This window comes from Geotrypetes seraphini, chromosome 12 (assembly GCF_902459505.1).
Source record: "Geotrypetes seraphini chromosome 12, aGeoSer1.1, whole genome shotgun sequence".
NCBI lineage: Eukaryota > Metazoa > Chordata > Amphibia > Gymnophiona > Dermophiidae > Geotrypetes > Geotrypetes seraphini.
The window spans coordinates 117,615,806-117,633,611 of record NC_047095.1 but is presented as its reverse complement, the minus strand read 5'-3'; positions in this window follow the sequence as shown (position 1 = coordinate 117,633,611).

The window sequence follows — 17,806 nt, the reverse complement described above, 5'->3', positions numbered from 1 at the left end:
TGGTGGCCAATCCAGGTCACTAGTACCTGGCCAAAACCCAAGGCGTAGCAATATTCTTTGCTACCAATCCAGGGCAAGCAGTGACTACCTCCTTGTCTTTCTCAATAACAGACTATGGACTCTTCCTCCAGGAACTTGTCCAAATCTTTCTTAAAACCAGCTACACTATCCGCTCTTACCACATCCTCTAATCCATGCCTGTCTGTCATTATTTTGCCTCTTCTCCTGAGGCTATCAAATTTTAATCATGGAAGGCCAGAAACCAGTCAGGATTTCAGGACATGCCTCATGGATATGCATGAGACAGATTTGCATGCACACCACCTTCATTATTTGTAAATCTATCTCATGCATATTCTTTAGAGATATCTTGAAAACCTGACCCGTCTGTGGCCCCCAAAGTCCTGGGAGTGAAGACTACTGATGGATCTTGCTACCAGTACAACAGAAACAGGTTCTGTAATTGGTTAATAAAACTAGGTGGTGGATCAAAACTGAATCACCAACAGGCGACCTGGAAGTTTGAAGCTTTCACCTGTTGGTGGTTCAGTTTTTATACACCACCAAGTTTTATTAACCCCCGATGCAGCCCTTAATGTGGGCAAAACACGGCCTGTGTTGGGTTTTATGGTGAGTTTTATCTGCTGTCTGCATAATAAAATTGAACTTGGATTCTACACATCTTTTTGGCTGTACTGCTTTTCGTTGACCGCCATTTTGGATTTTGCAGATCACCTGCCCTGTTGGGTAATCATTTCCCCCTCTACTTCTTTAGATACAAAGTTTCCCTTCCTACTCCCTCTTTTTGCTTCCTCTCTCATCCCACTTTTCTATTAATTGATTGCAATGTCTTTTTCTTTTCTTATTAAATGTATAAACTTATGTGGATTGGCAGTATATCAAGCATGCTTAAATAAATAAATAAACTTAGAGTGTAAACCCTCCAGGGACAGGGAAATACAACACGGTACATGAATGCAACTTGTGAGTAAAATCCTTCCCTGCTCAAAATAAACTCGTAATAAATTAAGTTCTTGGCTCGCTTTTTTTCTCTGTTTGGCTTTTCTCCAATCTGCATAAACATATCAGCAGAACAGGTTCTATGATTTCAGTCGGCCAAGAGAGATAATAAAACTGAATGATTGATGTCAGGTCATGTGTGCAGCCTAGTGCAAATATCAGTTCAGTTCAGTCAGAGAAGTGCAAAACAAAGAAATATGATGGCAGGTAAAGGCCAAATGGCCCATCCAGTCTGCCCATCCACTGCATCCACTATCTCTTCGTCTCCCTATTGGCTAAGGCTCTTAACATTTGCATCTCTTCTTCCTATAGGCTAAGCTCTTTACACCTGCATTGTGAGATCGTAGAGCTTTATAGTTATAGAAACATAGAAACATGATGGCAGATAAAGGCCAAATGGCCCATCCAGTCTGCCTATCCATAGCATCCACTCTCCCCTCCTCACCTAGTCACAGGGAACCCCCTGTGAAGGCAAAGGAATCATTGCAGTGCCCCAGAACTGATGAGCAAAGTAGGGAATTGTTCCAGGAGAAAACAGTAGATAAACCTAGAATTCCTCCTAGGGCACTGCCAAGAAAGGAAATGCCTTTGCATAGCAGTGCACAGATGGAAGTAGGGACTCCTCATGCCTGTTTACCTTTTTCTAAGCAGCAAGTGAAAAGCAAGATAACCGAACTACAAATCCCATCAGGCCATGGGCAGAGAATTCCTAAAGCCAGGCTGGAACAGTTCCAGTGTCTAGCAAATCCAGAACTGGTTTGAGCCAGCTCAACAAGCACCTGAGCTCAGAATTAGCCAGAATTAAGGGCACACCTGCACTCTAGCACAGGCAGCAAGCCACTGAGAGAGAAAAGGGTGGGGCTCCTAGTTGCAGGCAGGCAAACATTGAACATTGTGGGGGGTTTGGTGGGTTGTAACCCCCACATTATACTGAAAACTTCACTTTTTCCCTAAAAAGAGGGAAAAAGTTAAGTTTCCAGTAAATGAGGGGGGTTACAACCCCCCAAGCCCCCACAGCGCCGGCGCGATCTCTATTAAGTAAAGTGGGAGGGTTCCCCACCAACACCCCCCATCAGAGCCCCTTAAAATACTGTTTTTCTTCGGCACGCTTCCGCCTTTCACTCAGTTGTCTGCGCTGGGTTGTCGGCGCGCACTTTTGTCTATGAACCGTTTAAACTGCTGATACATACGGGACTGTAATACAGAGTCAGTAGTCTATTGCATAATATGCCCTTGCGAGTTATACTACATAGGGCATACTAAAGGCAAACTCAAGGTTAGGATTGCAGAACATTTGAGCTGTATTCGTACTGGTAAACAACAAGCTCCACTTAAGGAACAATGGATCTCTAAGGGACATACAGAAAATGACGTGAGATCCTCAGTTATTTTACAAATTCACCTACCTAGGTGGGGTGATATTAGTAGAAGTTTACTACATCGAGAACAAAGACTCATATATGAATGGGGTACTCTAAACCCGGGAGGGCTCAACACTGATATTGAATGGGTGTAGTTAGAACAACAGAGGAGTGACTCGAGATCACATATAAAGCTCTATTCCTATTTTATATTGACAATCAGGGGATCTGGATCTATAAATGGAACTAGACGCGAATAGTATAACATAAACATTATTGCGGATTTTCAAATTTTCCCGCCAGTGATACTAACCCTATCAAATCCCTCCGTGGCCCATAAAATACATCATTTCCTGTTAGCCGCCATCTTTAACGGCTGGATGAAGCTAAGAGATTCCTAACGATTCCAAGGTAACATATTTTCATTTTACATTATCTAAAAAGTTCTGAATTACAGATTGAATCAACAATGTCCGCCTAGGGGTTTGTACTGTCTAAGGGTAAAGATATATTTGGGTAGATAATTGTAAACGGAACATTTTTGACCCGTGAAAGATATGATAGGTCTATTAGGAACTATTGTTATTTTTAGATAAAATACAATCCAGTGTGAACAAGCCCAGACTTTCCCATTGAAAATCCTAGTTGGTGCCATATATACATATGATAAACATATTGTTTGAATGAGGAATAATTTAAAGATAAGAAACACAGGTTAAGCATAATGATAAGAAATATAGTGGTATTAATGAGTAGTGCTTTATCATAAGTTTTAGATTTTAAGTGGGCAAGTAAGGTAATTGTTTATTTATTTTTTCCATTTTAGTTTTTCTCCTCCTGAAGAAGCCATTTTGGCGAAACTCAGGACTGAGTTGAGGAGTTAAGGAAACTCTATTTAATATGGGAAGCTGAGAACACTCCATATTATTGCACTTTTGCACCGTTTTCACCGTTTTCACATGGATCATCATTCACGTATTATTTGAGAAGCTAGCCTGCAGAGCTACAGAAGCAGACTAAACTAAAACTAAACTAAACTAAACCTTAGGTTTCTATATCGCATCATCTCCACAAGTGTAGAGCTCGGCAAGGTTTATAGGGTTAGGTTGAAAAGGAGCTACAATGAAGGTTTATAGGAAAGGAGCTAGGAAGATAAAGAACCAAAGAGCGGGAGGTGTTAGATTTTTGAAAAGAGCCAAGTTTTCAGGTGTTTGCGGAAGGATTGGAGGGAGCTTGAAATTCTGAGCGGGGAGGTGAGGTTGTTCCAGAGTTCTGTGGTTCTAAAGGGGAGGGATGTTCCTAGTTTTCCTACGCGGGATATACCTTTTGCAGAGGGGAATGATAGTTTCAGTTTTTGGGAGGATCTAGTGGAATTAGGGTTAGAGGAGTTCCAGAAGAGAGGGATAACGGGAGGGAGGATGCCATTTAGGATCTTGAAAGCTAAACAGGCACATTTAAAGAGGACTCTGGAATGAACTGGGAGCCAGTGAAGTTTGGACAGGAGTGGGGATCATCCTTTAAGATAAGTGCAATATGTTTATTAATTCATTTAACAAGGTATGATAAATTTATAAGCACTAGCGTGATGGCCTCATAATAGTAGACCAGAATGTATACAAAACAAGGGGTATAAAAGTGTTATGATGGTCCCTTTATGATCTCATTGTGGCTCGCATGCAAGAGATAAGACTCTGAGCACTTTTCACATATTTAAATAGTTAGCCATAAATATTTATAAATTATTTTAAGAATTTAAGTTTATAGTAAGTACTTATTTAGAAGCTGGTACCCATTGCATTGATTGTAAAATACTACCAGCAATTTAGAAATTTTAATTTCATAGTTTTATAGAAACATAGAAACATGATGGCAGATAAAGGCCAAATGGTCCATCCGGTCTGCCCATCTGCAGTAACCATTATCTTCTCCTCTTCCTATAGGCTAAGGCTCTGTGCACCTGCATTGTGAGGTCATAGAGCTGCCCATCTGCAGTAACCATTATCTCTTCCTCTCCCTATTGGCTAAGGCTCTTAACATTTGCATCTCCTCTTCCTATTGGCTAAGGCTCTTTACACCTGCATTGTGAGGTCATAGAGCTGCCCATCCGCAGTAACCATTATCTTTTCCCCTCTCTAAGAGATCCCACGTGCCTATCCCAGCCCTCTTGAATTCAGACACAGTCCCGGCTCCACCACCTCTTCCGGGAGACTGTTCCACTCATCTACCACACTTTCTGTAAAAATGTATTTCCTCAGTTTACTCCGGAGCCTCTCACCATTCGACTCATGCGCTACAGGAATCTGTACTAGGCCTAGTACAGTAAGATGGTATATAAAATCATATAACTTAATTAAATGAATACAGCAAATCCATTTTATTTTTGCTATTACAAAAATTAAAGGGCCCCTTTTCCAAAGCAATGGTAGCGATTCTCCCACAGCATGGAAATTGAATGGGCTTCAGTGTATTTGCTGCGGGAGAATCGCTATCACGGCTTCGTAAAAGAACCCCAAAGTCTTTCATGAAGTGATAGGGCCATCTTGTGGATACTTTGATGTATTGCAGCATTCAGTTTCATTGGATTAATAATAAGCTTTGCATTGTAACATCACCAGAAACAAACAAAAAGTGTTTCTTATTCTTATTTACCTCTGGCCAGCATTTTAAATATTATTTTCTTCCCTCCCCACAACCAGGCTTTTGTGCGCAGTACTTTTTTCCCCCTGCTTCTTCATAACTCCTCCTTGAGTCAGCGGTTCACGAAACCATCATGGTGAATTCACAGACTGCTGGATTTCAGGAGATCCGTGATGAGATGCATGAAACCAATGTACTTACAGTACACCACGTGAATTCTCAATTATTGTTTCTCTCAGCGAGTGGTGGATGCTAGGAATGCTCTCTCGGAGGAGGTTGTGTCGGAGACCACCATTCCAGGATTCAAGGGCAAGTTGGATGCACACCTCCTTGCAAAACATATTGAGGGGTATGGGTAAACAGGGTCTTTAGCAGGGATTGGCCTCCGCGTGTGCGGGTTGCCGGATAGGATGGACCTAGGGTCTGATCCGGTGAATGGCATTTCTTATGTTCTTATGTTTAAGCAACTTCTGCAGTTTACTTTCTGTCTCTTTGCCATTTTCCATAGATTTGCAGACAGCTAGGGTGAGGAAGAATTGCATGGGGAAAAATAACAAGTGTTTGATCCTGGCCATATTTAGTAACATAGTAGATGACGGCAGATAAAGAACCAAATGGTCCATCCAGTCTGCCCAACCTGATTCAATTTTAATTTTTTTCTTCTTAGCGATTTCTGGGCAAGAATCCAAAGCTCTACCTGGTACTGTGCTTGGGCTCCAACTCCTGAAATCTCCATCAAAGCTCACTCCAGCCTATCTACACCATCCCAGCCATTGACACCCTTTCCAGCCCATCCTCCCCCAAACGGCCATATACAGACACAGACCGTGCAAGTCTGCACAGTACTGGCCTTAGTTCAATATTTAATATTATTTTCTGATTCTTTGAACTCAGTTGCCGTTTTCCTCTCCACCACCACTCTCGGGAGCGCATTCCAGGCATCCACCACCCTCTCCGTAAAGTAGAATTTCCTAACATTACCTTTGAATCTACCACCCCTCAACGTCAAATTATGTCCTTTGGTTTTACTATTTTCCTTTCTCTGGAAAAGATTATGTTCTACGTTAATACCCTTCATGTATTGGAACGTCTGAATCATATCTCCCCTGTCCCTCCTTTCCTCTAGGGCAGGGCCGCCCAAGTCCTGTCCTCGAGATCTACTGGCAGGCCAGGTTTTCAGGATCTCCACCATGAACATGCACGAGAGAGATTTGTACACCAAGAAGGCAGTGCAGGCAAATCTCTCTCATGCATGTTCATTGTGGAGATCCTGAAAACCTGGCCTGGCAGTAGATCTCGAGGACCGGACTTGGGCAGCCCTGCTCTAGGGTATACATATTCAGGGCTTTCAGTCTCTCCTCAAACGTCTTCTGGTGCAAACCTCCTATCATTTTCCTTAAATGTTTTTAGGAACAGAGTCTATTATGTACAGCATTACTACATTCTTCGTACCTTAAAATGTTTCTGGAAACGAAAATCTATTTGCAGCATAGCTTCTCCTGTCCTCTCTATAGTGTTCCTAGTGGGAGGAGGGGAGCCTGTTACTTCCCTGTATATTGCTTCCTCCCTCCATGTGCTCACAGTTTCGGCTGAAGTAGTCTGAGAAAATGATAGTCTTTATATCTTTCATGAATTTTCAGGTGTCTTTTTGTAGCTTTAGTTCCTTCAGTAGGGCGCTCCATCACGTTGGAACCATTACTGAAAACAGTCTTGCCGTAGTGTTTTTGTATTTGATGTACTTTATTTGTCTTGCTAAAAAAAAAGAACAACTCTTTTGTAGCAGTGAGACCAGTGGCATAGGGGTCCTTATACTAAGGCGTGATAGCCATTTTAGCATGCGTTAAAACGGCTAGTGTGCCTTAGTAAAATGACCCCATAGTGAGTGGAGGTTGGTACCCGGGGGCAGCGTCACCCAGCATCGCTGTGCAGTGTGTCCCCCATCCTTCCCCACCGCTTGAGCCCCCCACCCTGTGTACCTCTTCAAATGTTTGCCTGTGGGAGCAGCACATTCCGCCAGCTGCTCGTGCCCGCCTTCTGACATCATGTCCTACATGTCGGTATCAAAAATCCCAGACACGAATACAAGATGTCCGATGCGGTACTTGGAGAGACCCCCCACAGGAAAGAGACTTGGGAGTACTGGTCGACAAGTCAATGAAGCCGTCTGTGCAATGTGTGGGGCCGGGGAAAAGGGTGAACAGAATGCTAGGAATGATTAAGAAGGGGATCACGAACAGATCGGAGAAGGTTATCATGTCACTGTACTGGGCCATGGTACGCCCCCACCTGGAATACTGCGTCCAGCATTGGTTGCCGTACATGAAGAAAGACACGGTTCTACTCGAAAGGGTCCAGAGAAGAGCAACTAAAATGGTTAAGGGGTTGGAGGAGTTGCCGTACAGTGAGAGATTAGTGAAACTGGGCCTCTTCTCCCTTGAAAAGAGGAGACTGAGAGAGGACATGATTGAAACATTCAAGTTAATGAAGGGAATAGACTTAGGAGATAGAGACAGGTTGTTCACCCTCTCCAAGGTAGGGAGAATGAGAGGACACGCTCTAAAGTTAAAAGGGGATAGATTCCGTACAAACGCAAGAAAGTTCTTCTTCACCCAGAGAGTGGTAGAAATCTGGATCGCTCTTACAGAGGCTTTTAAAGGGGAAAACACCCTCCAGGGATTCAAGACAAAGTTAGACAAGTTCCTGCTGAACCGGAACGAACGCAGGTAGGGCTGGTCTCAGTTAGGGCACTGGTCTTTGACCTGGGGGCCGCCGTGTGAGCAGACTGCTGGGCGTGATGGACCACTGGTCTGACCTAGCAGTGGCTATTCTTATGTTCCCTAGAGGAGAGGTGCCGGCGCTGGAGCCCCCTCATGAAGATGAAACCCAGGGCGGTCCGCCCCTCCCCCCCTTACGCCACTGAGACTACAGTCACTTGCCGTTCTCAGCACTGGCCACCCGGTGGGATTATAGGAAAACCTCACTCCTTCTTTCCAAACCCATTTTGTATATTTTGGGATTGTTTGAGTAGATTATGAGATTTGATGAGCAAGCTGCTATCATATGACCAGTTTTGTTCAGTAAAAAAGTATTGTTTTATAAATGCATGAAATGCAATATACTTCTCCCTCCCTATTTGCGGGGGTTAGGGGCAGAGCCCCCCCTCCTCTCCCCCCCCCCCCCCGCCGCTTACGATCGCCTCTGATTGCCTCCCTCCAAGTCCCGGGGCCATTTTTTTTCGATGCCAACGAGTGATTCTGAGTGGGGGGCTGGGGATAATTGAAACTGTGAATAGGGAGGGGGAAGTGTACAGCATAGGATATATTAATATAGTGGTGTGTTTAGTACATATGATCATCATAATATAATATCCTACTGTGCAAACTCAATAATGAACAACAAAGAACAGAGACAATGATGAATTTGGAACATATTTAACAGCATAGAATAGATATTGAAAAAGAGAGATATGATATGCTGAAATGCATGACCTAAACTAGGTAATCTGATGTAATACAGATTATGAGTGGCCCTGATCGGCTCTCAAATCTTACCTCTTTGATAAATCTCTCTAATCCCTTCCCTCCCGGCCAAACAGACCAAACTTTAACCACCTCTCTTCCTCCCCCGGTCTTTCCCTTTCCTCCCCCCTAAATCCAATGTACTTCCTTTCCTCCGGCTTCTCTTCCCCTCTCAGTACTCTCCTGTAATTGAAACTGATTACCATTATACTTGACAATTAATTTTCTGTATCTTCGCTGTATATGTACAGTCTCTTGCATTGTGAACCGCTCTGAACTGTTTGTGGTATTGCGGTATTGAGGAGTATTGGCTTGTGGCCAGTAGGGGGTGATGTTTATGGGACGGTAATGGAATGGATGTCAGAACATGATAGTGCAGTATTTTTGTGGAGTTTTTCTACAAAAGTGCCTGTTTTTCGTATGATTCTGGGTAATTCTAGTTAGATACAAGCATATGTGTTAGTTAAGGCCACGTCCAATAGAAGCGTACGACAAACTGGTGAATAAAAAATCTGAATATAAATGAAGCCAAGGCCAGAAAAACACACTACAGATTAATATAAGGGAAAGCATAATAATATCTGTTTATGTACTTTGCTGTTAGGCTAGATCCATGAAGGAAACCAAAGGAATCCATTTTGGTTCTCTGTCTTTTCTATATCTTCTCAGTCTTTGGAATCCATTTTGTGGTCAGTTTATCCAAGTCTTTGTTCTAAGCCATGTGGTGTTAATTAATACCACATGTGCTTGCTTTAGACTAGTTAGGTAGATAGCGTGTCCCAAAAAAAGATATAACAGGAATTAAATATAGTTATGAATGAAAATTATGAATGTATGGAAGGCTTGGCCAAGCAAGTATGAGTCAAGCAAATATGACTGGAGTGTGTGTATGGCTGTATATTGAACAAATGAATGGGTTTTGAAAAAACATATGATATATATTTGCAACCTAAAGAAATCCTAAAGCAACATCTGGAAAAAATTAGAGTCAGACACTGTGTGTGAAGCTGTCAGCTCAGGGGAAGGCAGCCCCTCCTTCAGGCTGACAACTTTTCAGCACTGTGTGTGGATGAAATTTAGCTGACAAGCAAGCTGACCAATTTTCAGCACCCTATTAATAATTGTAAATTCTCTAAAATAAGTTTTAAAAATGATAAAGGAACATTGGAAATGTTATGAATATAAGAAATCAAAAGTAATTTTCTGAAACCTTGTCCAACTATTACCCATAGAGGAATTTCTTTGTCTAACTTTTAACCACCTCCTTTGTTAATTGTTATTGGTTAAGAGATTGATAATGTCATTGAGCCAAAAGTATATAATAGAGGGTCATGAGATCCTGAAGTGAGCTCATTATCAGAAGGCCAGCATTTGGTAACTATAACGATCTCCCATTAGCGCAACTGTTAATACAAGCAATTATGCTTTATTCTTTTGATCTCATAATGGAAAAATAGAAACAATATCTCAATAAATCTTAATTATAATTTTTAAAATCTTGCGCTGGTATGAGAAGTGCATCTCAGACGTGATATCTTCGCTTATCTCCACGGTGTTCGGCTAAAGTTGGGTACCGAGATGATATGTGCTAAGTTCGAGTTCTATAAGTCTCTAGAATGTAGCGGTATGAGACATCATTTGTACTACTCGCAAATTTTGTTGTTCCCCCAATTCATGCTCAGTGGGGGTCACTGCAATAACCAGTCTGAGTCTGACTCTCTCCCAGGCAACAACCTCAGGGCCCTCTTTCTAACCCCAGGGCATGGAAACCTTGTTTTTACGTATTGATTCAATTTTCTGTACCACTCTTCCAAGGGAGCTCAGAACGGTTTACATGAATTTATTCAGGTACTCAAGCACTTTTCCCTATCCGTCCCAATGGGCTCACAATCTGTCTAATGTACCTGGGGCAATGGGGGGATTAAGTGACTTGCCCAGGGTCACAAGGAGCAGCGTGGGTTTGAACCCACAACCCCAGGGTGCTGAGGCTGTAGTTTTAACCACTGCGCAACTCTAGAAATCAAAATGTAGTAAAAGTGAGCCATGTCTACGCCAATTAAGCCATTGTGACATCACCGATGAGGATGGCTCTTATTGGTGGAATGAGGCATTATGATGTCACAATACCAGCTCTGGTTATCAGAGGCTGAAACTTTTCACACTATTTATTAAATTTTCTTTCAATACTGTTCTTCCCAGTGAGCTCAGAACGGTTTACATGAATTTATTGAGGTACTTAAGCACTTAATCTATCTAATTTACCTGGGGCAATGGGGGAGGGAGGGATTAAGCGAGTTGCCAAAGGTCACAAGGAGTAGTGGGAGTTTGAACCCACAACCTCAGGGTGCTCAGTCTGTAACTTTAACCACTGCACCAAACTCTCCTCTGAAGCAGTCCTAGACCTGGCCAACCTAGGAATCAAATCAGGAACCATCAACATGTATTGATTTTTTAAAATTTTATTTACAAATGAAACCTGCCAGTCTGAAAGAAAACCCTCACCCGTAGTGGATAATGTCAGAATAAATAGGCATAGATACACCCAAGCTCAGTAAATACAGAAAATAATTGCACTCAGACTCCCACCAACCACTTCCCTTTGATACTTAGGTCCTGGCAGTTCCAGGTCAGCAGAAAGGAGCTGAGCCAGACCTAAACTAAACTAAACCTTAAGTTTGTATACCGCATCCTCTCCACAAATGCTTGCAGAGCTCGGCACGGTTTACAGGAATTGATATAGAAAGGAACTCCAATGAAGAGTTAAAGGACTTAGTAAAGAGAAAGTCCTCCACATGCATGCTAGTATCTGTAGCTCTGGCTTCTTCATACGATAATTGGAATTATGAATCCCAGCATGCAATGGGAGGAGAATGGAGACTGGATTAATTCGGCCTACAGTTTGAAATAATGCACAATACACTCGAGAGTTAAGGGTGGCTTTTCATACTGTACATACAACGAACTACTGTTATATATATCTGAAAGGTTCAAACCCCCTCTCCCCCCTCAAAAACATTATATTTTGAAGCAGGATCCTTGGCATTCTCTCCTTCCAGAATAAGAGTCTCGCACAGGCTCATATGGCATCAGCTTTCTCATTGTGAGCTTCTCCACAGGGAAATTCCCTGAAAGGGAAGAGTGCAGATAAGAATATGAGGTTTCCTGTCTTTAAATATAAAGTTTATACTACAAAAATATCTCTTCCCCAGTAGAGGATCATGAATTGTGTTGACCAGTATCTATGTCTTGTCAATACATACTTACTAAATAAAAACACACTCACAGCCATACACACACACATACATAAAAAACAAGCATACATTCAAATACATAAACATAATATAACATAAATACATTTTCTCAAACACATTGCTTATTGTAAGCTTCTATACCACTACTAATAACTGGGGAGTCAATTCAGAGCAGTTTACATGATCTTCTGTAATGGTGTTACAATAAATGAGCTTCTGTAAAGGTGTTACAATACAGAGTTAGCATTTTCTGAAATGGTTTTCAATACAGTCATTATACCATAATCAATCATCCTACGTATATACACATATTTATACATGAGCTTCTGTAAAGGTGTTACAATACAGAGTTTGTGTTTTCAGAGATGGTTTTCAATACAGACACTAAGGAAGGAGCCTTGTGTGTGGACACAGACATTCATCTAAGCTAGTCGAATGACGGGCATGAACTGGTCTTGGACAGGGAATGCCAGCGTTGGCAGCTGGAAGTGCGATACCGACTTCCCCACTGCTCAGATAGCATAGGGGGAGCTCAGGTAAAGGACCTCTTCTGCTGGCAGGGTTAGGCTACTGTAATGGGTGCCACAATTTCGGTGGGAACTGAGCCCAAAATGGGTGGGTCCTGGCCCACCTTAGCCAAACCATTCCTACCATTAGTCTTAATTATACACACAACTAGGAACAGACATCTACACCAGCTACTTGGCTGGTGTAAGTGGTTCTACCTCGGTGGTGTGCACAGAGGGATTTCAGGGGATTCAGTGAATCCCAGCTCTACAGTTACGAACACTTATGATTTTAAAGTGTTTGAGGCTTGGGCAGATGAGGACGGAGCTTAGGCATTGGTGGAATGAGGCATTATGACATCACAATCTGAGTTCTAGAATGTTGCTACTTAAGAGGCTTGTGCAGATGAGGACGGAGCTTAGGCATTGGTGGAATGAGGCATTATGACATCACAATCTGAGCTCTAGAATGTTGCTACTTAGGATTTTAAAGTGTTTGAGGCTTGTGCAGATGAGGACAGAGCTTAGGCATTGGTGGAATGAGGCATTATGACATCACAATCTGAGCTCTAGAATGTTGCTACTTAGGATTTTAAAGTGTTTGAGGCTTGGGCAGATGAGGACGGAGTTTGCAGGGATGGGGCAGGGATAGGAAAAGAACTCGCCGGGATGGGAAAATGAGTTCCTGCCCGGACGGGGAAAAATTTGTCCACATGTCATTCTCTAGTAGGGAGCATAGGAATTTTGACTCCCTCATGAAAGCTCACGGTTTGAAAAATAATAAAATATGCAAATGACACCAGCGCAAGGTTTTAAAAATTATAATTAAGATTTATTGAGTTATTGTTTCTATTTTTCCATTATGAGATCAAAAGAATCAAGCATAATTGCTTAACAGTTGCGCTAATGGGAGATCGTTATAGTTGCCAAATGCTGGCCTTCTAATAACGAACTCATCTTAATATCTCCAGATTCTCTATTATATACTGTTGGCTCATTATGACATCATCACTTTGACAACCAATAACAATTAACAAAAGAGGTGGTCTTAAAAGTTAGACAAAGTTTTAGAAAAGTACATTTGTTTGCTTATAGTCGTTTCTGAATATAAATCAATAATTTTCACAAAAGTATATTAAGAGAAATCATTTGTTAAAAAGATGCTGAAAAGTTCTCAGTCTTAGAGGAAAGGAAAAGAAACTGACAGGTTCAAATTACATAGCCATTACACAGAAGCCTTAGTCTGGAGGAGGAGGAGGGGCTTGCCTCCCCCTCTCTTCCTATGTTAGAGCAGGAGTCCCTGACTTAATTACTTCCAGATGTTGCTTTAGGATTTCTTTAGGTTGCAAATATATATTATGTTTTTCAAAACCCATTCCTTTGTTCAACACACAGTCATACACTTCACTCCAGCACTTGCTTGGCCAAGCTTCCATACATTCATTCAAAACTATATTTAATTCCTGTTATATCTTAGTTTGGGACACGTTACTAACTAGTCTAAAACAAGCACATGTGGTATTAATTAACACCACGATGCTGAGAACAAAGATCTGGAAACACAAAATGGATTCCAAAAGACAGAAAATATAGCAAAGACAGAGAACCAAGATGGATTCCATGTAACCCTTATGATTTCCTCCATGATCTAGCCTAGCATCAAAGTACATAAAAAGAACACCATTCTTTCCCTTATATTAATCTGTAGTGTGTTTTTCTGGCTTTATCTAATTTATATTTAAATTTATATTCACCAGTTTGTCATACGCTTCTATTGGGCGTTGCCTTAACTAACACATATGTTTGTATCTAACTAGAATTACCCAGAATCATACGAAAAACAGGCGCTTTTGTAGAAAATCTCCACAAAAATACTGCACTATCATGTTCTGCTATCCATTCCATTTCCGTCCCATAAACATCACCCCATACAGGCCACGAGCCACTACTCCTCAGTAGGCATCCTACTCAACCACTCAAACTGCATCAAACAAAAAGTAAACAAAAAAAAATAGCTGGGATCTTGGGCTGGGGATTCTCCAAACCCCCCTGAAGGCCCTGACATTACTGCTCTGAATTTGATTGGCTGAGCAGCATCTGTCTGTTGCCTGCTCAACAATACAGTTCAAAGCAGCGCCCTCAGGGTCATTAGGGGGTGAGGCGAATCCCCTGAAGACCCTGACCGCACGCCACTGTTCTACCTTAAGTCTAGCTGCATTTTCAAATCGCTGCCGTAGTCAAACGGTCCTTTTTTAAGCTTCGTATGATCCGCTCCATTCATTTGCTGTTACCTCCTTCAGCTTTAAACATTCTCATCCACTCTCTTGTTAGACTATTGCAATGCATTAACAAAGGGGGGGGGAAATTAAGGATCGCAAGGGCCTACAATACACCCAAAATACAGCCATCAAACTAATCACTGGACACCGTCAATATGATCATTTAACTCCACTCCTCAAAACAGCCCACTGGCTACCCACTTCCCACCGTATCGTATATAAAATCTTAGGGCTCATTTTACGAAGGGGCGTTAGGGCCTTAAAGTGTGGAATAGCGCTAGCTAGCCGCTACCGCCTCCTCTTGAGCTGGCGGTAGTTTTTCGGCTAGCGCACCTTTGTAAAAGGAGCCTTTACTCTTGGTCTGTACTGTTAGGGAGCCATCTCATCTTTCGAGGCACCTCACCCTTACCTGTCCCTTCAGAGCACTCAGATCCTCACAACATAATAGATTCACTGTCTCTTCTTTCAGAGAGATAATATTAGACCCTACATGAAGCTGGATATTTTCTGTTTAGAAACATAAACATAGAATCATAGAAGATGACGGCAGATAAGGGCCATAGCCAATCAGGTCTGCCCACTCTACTGACCCACCCCCAAGTCTACTATCCTAGGGATCCCACTCCTGGTGACAGGTTCCCTTGGCTTAACCCTCTAAGGGATCCCACATGGACATCCCATTTGTTCTTAAATTCTTGCACGCTGTTTGCCTCGATCACCTGCACCAGGAGCTCGTTCCAAGAATCAACCACTCTCTCGGTGAAGAAATATTTCCTGGTGTCGCCCCTGAGTTTGAGCGGATGCCCTCTTGTGGCTGAGGGTCCTTTGAGAAAGAGAATCTCTTCTTCCATCTCGATACGGCCGGTAATATACTTAAACGTCTCGATCATGTCTCCTCTCCTTACGTTCCTCGAGTGAGTACAGCCACTCCAGACTCCGCCCCTTCTACTTTGCTGCACCGCATGCCTGGAACAAACTGCCTGACTCGTACATCGAGCTCCGTCTTTGGCAGTGTTCAAGTCCAGACTCAAAGCCCACCTGCTAAGCACCAACATCTGTCTTCTCAATCCCTCTGTAATTCCCCCTCCTGAGCACTGTGTATAGATACACGACTCATCTTCTACCAACCTCGCTATGCTCATGTCAGCCCTCTCTTTAAGTCACTTCGCTGGCTCCCTATCTGCCATCGCGTACAGTTCAAGATCTTATTGCTGGCCTACAAGTGTGTTCATTCTGCTGCCCCTCAATATCTCTCCTCGCTTCTCTCTCCTTATACACCTCCCAGAGAGCTCCGTTCCTCAGATAAGCTGCTCTTAGCCGTACCCTTCTCCTCCGCTGCCAGTTCCAGACCGCTCCTTTCATCTAGCTGGCCCCCTATGCCTGGAATAAATTATCCGGGTTTATCCGTCAAGCCCCTTCCCTTCCCGTGTCTAAAAGCAGACTGAAAACCCACCTTTTTTTGTATAGCTTTCAATCCTTAACCCTACTCCTGTGCCCTCCAACCCAGCCAGTAGATTAACCGTTCCCCTTAACTGTATCCGTGACATCCTGTTTCTCTGTCTTGCTTGTTTAGATTGTAAGCTCTTTGGAGCAGGAACTGTTTTCATACTCTTTGTGATTCTGTGCAGGGCTGCGTGCGTCTTGTAGCGCTATAGAAATAATTCATAGTAGTAGTAGTGTGAAGAGTTTCAGTCTTTGGGAAGCAGAGCTGAGATTGTGATGTCATAAAGCCTCATTCCACCAATAAGAGCCAACCTCAGCAATGATGTCATAATGGCTTGATTGTCCTTTGCTCTGCTCTGCCCTCCAACCCAGCCAGTAGATTAACCCTTCCCCTTAACTGTATCCATGACATCCTGTTTGTCTGTCTTGCCTGTTTAGATTGTAAGCTCTTTGGAGCAGGGACTGTCTCCTCTATGTTTTGATGTACAGTGCTGCATATGTCTAGCAACACTATGGGCCTCTTTTAAGAAGCGGCTGCCACTGCGGTAACGGCCCTGAAGCCCATAGAGATTTAAAGGGCTTCGGGGCTGTTGCCGCGCAGCTTTGTAACAGAGGCCCTATAGAAATGATAAGTAGTAGCAATTTTCAGCCCCTAAATGTCAGCACTGCACCATGAAGATTCATCACTGGACCACAGTGCAGCGGCAAGAAGGAGAGAAAGTAGGAGGGTCTTACCCAGCAGCCATAGAGGAGGAATACGATCAGGAGAAGAATGACGCTGACCATCACCAAAAGCGCAACGCTGTAGTTCGGGACTATGCCTGAAATGGAGAAAAAGAGGAAAATCCCCGGGTCAAGCTGTGCTGTTCGGGGGAGGAGACACATACTTCCAGGTTCTATAAAGAGCGCCCAAATATCTGCGCCCAGATCCAGAGGCGTGTCTGTGCAACCGAATTGATTAATGAGACACTTAACTGTCCATCTAAAGCCCTCCGCTCAATGTCTCAAAATCTCTTAACGACTCCCTGTTTGATGAGGGTGTAAGGAAATTCTTCTTTACAGAGAGGGTGGTGGATGCCCGGAATGCGCTCCCGAGAGAGGTGGTGGAGAGGAAAACGGAGTTCAAAAAAGCCTAGTAAGCATATATTTGGGTTTTCTTAACACTTTGCAGTATTTTACACATTTTAAATATAATTCTAGGTACTATAACAAAACACATTTGAGCATAGGGACCAATTAAGTTAGGTAATACTGAGGTTCTCTTTATTTTAGGGAAATCTAAGGATTTAGATCTGTTTAAAATATATCTAGGGTTCTATTTTTCTGTAGCTATACTTTCTCTACATTTTCTGACCTTTTATACTTCAAAAGTACTGGAGTTTCATGAATACCTCTATGAATAAAAGAACAGACACTAGTTTAGTCTCTGCTCTAGGACTATTATTGCACCTAGAACAGACACTGTCTATATAACTACCACTGGACTGGTAAGTTTCCTGTATGGTATGGCTTAGCCAGCTATTTACATAAATGTACACTTGAATGGGTTTTATCTAGGATAGTGGATGGGATTTGCTTGCATTCTCACTAGAGAATTCAAGTATGCTTTGGGTAAGATCTTCTAGGCACCTGCCTTTTGCAGGCCTAGGTAGTACATTTTTCTGGCTTTTGCTATCTAATTGGCATTAAAAGAATATACTTGCACAGACACACTGATCCATAAGAAGAACCGTACCCAGAGTAAACCCCCGAGCTCAGTTATGAATATTACTTCATAAATTTAGTAATATT